Genomic DNA, 6158 nt, shown 5'->3' with positions numbered 1-6158 from the left:
GACCCCCTCTACCTTCCCCCGCCATGGCCCTCGCCGCCGGCAAGCTTGGCCGGCCGGCCCGCCACCGGATTTGCCCCCACCTCACTGTGCTCATGCGCCAGGAAGAAGCGGAAAAATCCCTTCCAATTTCGATCTAACCTCCTCCTTTTCCATATTCACAAACCAGCCCTCCCACCTCTCTCAAAGTCCTCTCGCAGATAAGCCCTTCCACCTTCCAGAAATATTCACAAATAGGTCCCTGGTTCTCATAGTTTAGTCCTAAACCTTGTTTTAAGCCCCTAACACTCCGTTAAATCATCATTTCATGCGCCAAACTTCCTTCAATTAATCCCAAATTCGACCACATCATCCTCCAATATACCTCCGCCGAGGCATATCCAAATTTCATGAAAATACTCATACCTTCTATTTTCCATTCGCATTCTCTGTTCGAAGCTCAATGGGTAAAGCTTTAATTTTGTTTTATTTATTGTGTGCTCGATTGTGTGTGCCGTAGATCGCGGAGTACCCGAGGAGGAGCACGAGGAGGAGTTTGACCGCGAGCCCGAGCCCGAAGACCAACACTGCGAGCAGGAACTCCCGGAAGGCTTTGAGGATGGCAAGTCCAATCTCTCCCTTTGATGCATATTTATCCTAATTCTTCAAACACAACCTATTGTCCTATTTTTATAAATTGCATGTTGTTTTACCGCTAAAACATGGTTCGATAGCCACCCCTTGATTGTTATGATTATTCCTTGATTGACCTATAATTATCTTTAAATATGACTTGCTCTGTTTGGATAATAATTACTGCTAGAATGCTTAGGACCTTGTTACTCAATTCAATCATGACTACAATATGTTTTGTCAAAGAATAAATGTGTGGGTGTTTTTAAAAGGGGAAAAGGAGTTTTCGGAAATAAAAGAAAGAAATGCTTAGATGAGATGGATGGGTGTTTCTTGTGTGAAATGCCAGTGAGTTGGGCTCGTACCTTGGTGTTTGAGCAAGGTTGGGAGATATCCATCTTGTCCTGGTTAAGGACCGAGTTGATGTGTCATCTTGCCTAAACCAACCATCGTGCAACCACTTGACCGTTGTATACGGCAACGGCTTAGCGTAAATCCCACTAGCTAGTCTGTTAGTCATCAGGAGAGCTTGTGAGCAACGGGAGACCATGGAGATGGAATAAGAATTGTGTGAACTTAGATCCTAGTGAAGACCTCATTGGTAGGTCATTAATCCCTTAGTTGCTTCCGTGTTGACTAGTCAGTCTTAGCTAAGGTGGGTAATGGCTTTGATAGGATCCGTACCGACACTAAGATGATCGTGCTGCAGTACCCTACTTGTGGGAAAAGTGTACAACCTCTGCAGAGTTAAAACCTAACCGGGTAGCCGTGTCCACGGCATTGGACGAGTTACGGCTTGGTCACATAACTAGGGCTTGAAGATGGATGATTTTCATGGTGTGTGTTAAATTTCGCAAGTGTCCGACAGTTGTGCCATGAGCTACTGCGGATGGGGAGTCCGGTACCATTAAAACTTGGATCCTTTATGTAGAATCAACCCCACTTAATCATTCGGATACAAAAAGAAATACTTGTGAAAACTCTTTTGAAAATGAACACTTGCATGCGTTAAAATCTAACTTTTATGCAAATAAACCTTAGCCTTATCCTTGTTATATCCCGTGTATATTCTTGTTTGTATGCCCCTCCGTGGTTGGGGTTGGACTTGTTGAGTACTTTTGTACTCACCCTTGTTTTGTTGCTTCAGAGGAAGACTCGGACTTCGTCGCCGAGGATTTCAAGTAGGAGGTCGCTTCCGCACCCAACGCTGCCTATGGTGTTGGCCTTTGCAGAATGCTTCCGCTGTCGCTTAGTTCCGATTGCAGCCCGGGGTCTGACTGGACTGCAACTTGGATCTGTATCGTTGTTCGTTTAGTTCTACTTTGGGTGTGGCTTGCTCGCCCGCTCCTTCGAGAGTTGTATGTTTTTTGAACTATCTGTTGAATAAATGTGTTATCAGCCTTCTAGGACTGATATTTGTATCACATTTAGTCTCTACTTATATAGGGACGCTTCATACTGACAACATAGTAACTTGTAGTCATGAGCAAAATAGCGAAAATTTTGAGCCTATGGTTAAGTGTAATCACCCTTCTCATGAAATTTTCCGCGTGCCTTCCATTTCTAGGGGAAAAAAACTCTTCGCGACGTTCTTGAAAAATCTGTAATTGTCTATTGAGACTATCAACTGGAATTGTTTCATCTCTACAGACCTCTTTACATATGTGTCATGCCATACCCATACTAATATATAGAGTCAGTGCTCTGGATGTTCAGCAAGGCGAGAGCAAGGCCCTTTTTGTTTCCACCCTCCTAAAATTTTAGCTCCTAAAAAGTGACTAAAGAGCCAAACACTATGACTAAAAGTGACTAAAAACTTTTAGTAGGCTTCAATTTCTTTTGGAGCTCCACCCCCTCCTAAAACCTCCTAAAGCCCATCCTGGACCCCCACTGCCCTCATTTATTACCCCCCGCTCTCTCTCTCACCCTCCCTCCCGCCTAGGCCCCCGCCATTCCGCCCGCCGCCGGCGTCCTCCCTGCCCGGCCCCCACCGGCGGTGTCCTTCCCGCCACCCGCTGCCGCCACGGCACCCCCAGCCCCGCCGCCCCCGCTCCCTTGCGTCGCCACACGGGCCGGTCGGGCGCTCCCCCGGTGGATCCCCGCCGCCACCGGATCCGGGCGAGGGAGGACCGGGATTCAAGGGGAGGGGGCGGTGCCAGCGGGAGGAGAGGATGGGGCGGCGCCGGCGGGTGGACCAAGCGCCGGCGGAGGGGCGGTGCGGCGCCGGCGACGGGCAAGCCAAGTGCCGGCGGAGGGGCGGTGCGGGGCCAGCAACGGACGAGCCAAGCGCCGATAGAGGGGTGGTGCAGGGCCGGCGGCGGGCGGGCCAAGCGCCGGCGGAGGGGCGGTGCGGCGCCGGAGTACACCGAAGATTGGCGCCAACAGTAGGGGCATGCAGGTGAATTGGGGAAGGGCATCTTGGGTATTTTACCACTTCATTAATTGCCTTTAGTCACTTTTAGGAGGTGGAACCAAACATACTTTTAGGATATGCCTAAAAACTTTTTAGGAGCTAAAACTTTAGGAGGGTGGAAACAAACAGGCCCTAAGTAGTAGGTGAGCTATAGATGGAATATGGTTGCTACCAGACGAGTTATTATTACACTGGATTCAAATCCCGGGTCATATATAATTTTTTTTTCTATAATAACTTGTGGAGTAGGTTCCACTCTTGAATATGTCCTCCGATTTTAATGGCCATGATTATGTACTCACTTCATCCCAAAAGTTAGTGCATTTATTATGAAAAATACTGTCATGATATATACTGTAACCCTTTAGATTTAAGATAATATATATTTTTAGATATTGCTAGTCAAAATATCATACTGGAGACCGTGCTGATATCCTAATGGACTGATGTCTTATGTTTCCAATAAGAGGAAGTTCCTTCAAATGATCCATATGCATTGGTTTCTTCTTGTCAAAGCTACACTTTTTGTATTTATTTGTTTTTATTTAATCCTTCCATTTGAAATTAGAAGGCTCATTTTGCTTCGTTAGGACAAGCCTTTATTTGTTCAACAATTACTTTATCACTTATTAAAAACTATGACACCAAATTGATTAAAAATAATTATTTATGTTTATGTTTGTTGTCACGTAAATAAAAATATGATGAAATGATTGTTGATCAAACCCTTCTCCTAAGTCCTAACCAAACGAAATACCGCTTGTAAAAAAACTGAGAGAATAGAAACAACCATCAATCACTTCATAGACAAGATACCATGGAGAAACATAAAACACAAGGTGAGTAACATGTTGGTGTTCAGCAAGCAAACGAGATTTTGCATAGGATCGATCGGTGGCTCGATCTCTGCATCAATCCTGATTCTTGCAGTTCCTGCCTCCGAACTCGACCTGCGATGAATTGGTGTTAGATCTCTATAGGACAGGTTGCAGTGGAAACAAGTGGACGAGGATTACATCTGTCAGCACTAAATTGACACATATGAGTTCCTCAAACGCCTCCCATTCCAAAGAACAGAAACTGAAATGTTTTTGGTTCTGTTGTGAATCAGACTCCCCATGGTTCCGCTCGTGTTCTCTGTCTAGTGTCCAACGAAGAAGGAAGAGTATTAATAGAACAGATAATGTATACCATTGGAGTTTAGCGTTGAAGTGTGAAATTAAGAGACCATGTATATATGATGAACTGGATTACTGAAATATATTGCTACCAGACAAGTGAAGTTATTACAATCTCAATCGAAATCCCGGTCATTAACTTTTCCCTGTAATAAGACCATGTATATGTGTTTGAAATTATAAGACCCATTTTGTTTCTTTGATAAAAGCCTTAACAAATAATTGCTCCATTTATAAACATCTTTCGACACAGAATTGATGTTAATACAATCCAATTAAAAAAATGTTTATTTCTAATTATATTTTATCATATAAATGAATATTGATGTAACAGTTGATGACAAGAAGAGACCATGGATTGGAGAGACATAATAAAAACACAGTGATTTTTTATTTTTTAACATGTTGATCGCAGTACGATAGTAATCTTCAGCAGGCCGCTTTGCTGCATGCATTGTCAGCACCAGCCACCAGCACACTGCATCAGGCTGCTCATGTGTTCAGTGAGCAACCACACATTTTGGATGGCGTCCGCGACCTCTCGCGGCTCACGCCGGCATGACAATATGACCAACACGCATCGGTCTCCCAGTTCCGATCTAAACAACGTGGCTGCTTAGCTGGAATTGAATGGTCTGAACTTTCGATGGCTGCGCTGGGTGCGCGTGTGGGTCGCATCCCTGAATTGGCTCTAACTTCAAAAACATAAGCACTTGTTGTGGATAGTCTATTTTACCCTTTGTGAATGAGCTCACATGTTTGCCTCTTCTCTTTCCTCCCCTTCTCTTCCTCTGCTCGCTTAAAGTAATCAGAATCCAAATCGAAGTAATCAGAACCTCCTCTGCTCGCGGCTCGCCTTCGGCCGGGGCTCACGCCTCTCGGTTGCGGCACTCGCGGCAGCCTTCGTTGACCGCCTCCGCGCCGTGGCATCGGGGCAGGGCGATGCCGTTGTGGCGCTCAAGTGCCTCGTCGTGCTGCGGGTCCTCCTTGCACAAGGCGCGTTCATCCTCTGCGACCAACTCCTCACGGCCCTGGCTCGGCACCCAGTGTCCGGGCGCAACCCGCTCGCGCTTGCGGTGTTCCCGCTCGGCCGCTCCTCATTCACCACCGCATCATGGGTCCGCTTCTCTGCGCGCCTCCTCGAGTTCATCCTCCTCCTCCCCGACGCCTCCGCTGACGCCGAGTACCTCATCGCGCTCCCCAACCCGCACCTCGTCACCGAGCTTGCCGCCTTCGTGGCCGTCACTGACGCTGTCCGCCACGCCCCGCCCCGCCGCCCCCGTCGTCCGGACCACAGCCCAACGCGCTCGTCTTGGAGGCTGTGAGGCTCGCCGAGGAGGACCACGTGGCTGCGGAGCCGGACATCACCGCGCGGGTGCAGGAGATGGGGGAGCGGCTCGACACGCTGTCCTTGGCCGACGCGGTGGAGCTAGTGTGCGTGCTGTGTCGGGTGGAGGATAGTTCGGCTCCGGACCCGGAATGGAAGTAATCAAAACCCAAATGCCAAGCAGCTACCCATGTGGGAGGGACGGTGCTGCACCAGCCGAATCTGGGCCGGCGACCATCGAGCAACTGAGTGTGGGGAAGAGGTGGCGCGGCTTAGGCAGAGGCCTGGGTAGGCGGCAAGCTGCGGCCTGGCTGGGCAGCGTGTAGCGGCAGCACACCTGTGAGTCGAGGAGAAGGGGTTGGGAGGATAGGGGCGAACAGGAGGAATGAAAAAATAGATTGAACCGGTACTTGTGTAACGAGTGGCAAAGATGGGTAAATAACCCCCAACTTCACGAGGAAGTCTGAAACTGATGTTTTTGGAGCACCCTCTAAGGTACTCCAGGAAAAACGTGGATCCAACCCCCTAGCTCCACGTTTTTTCTGGAGCTAGAGTTTGTGGAGCTGGACGTTTTTAGTAGACAATTTTGTAGAGTGGGTGAAGTGGAGCTATTTTTTTCTGGAGTGGAGTG

At 48.0% G+C, this 6158-nt stretch overlaps 1 pseudogene; it reads left to right on the top strand.

The window, feature by feature from the left end:
- Positions 1 to 23: 23 nt before the first annotated feature.
- Positions 24 to 5689, top strand: LOC101760780 (annotated as a pseudogene).
- Positions 5690 to 6158: the final 469 nt, after the last annotated feature.

The sequence above is a fragment of the Setaria italica genome, chromosome II (genome assembly GCF_000263155.2).
Source record: "Setaria italica strain Yugu1 chromosome II, Setaria_italica_v2.0, whole genome shotgun sequence".
NCBI classification, from domain to species: Eukaryota; Viridiplantae; Streptophyta; class Magnoliopsida; order Poales; family Poaceae; genus Setaria; species Setaria italica.
Note: the sequence above shows the minus strand (reverse complement) of the source record. Positions and strands in the feature narration are given on the sequence as shown.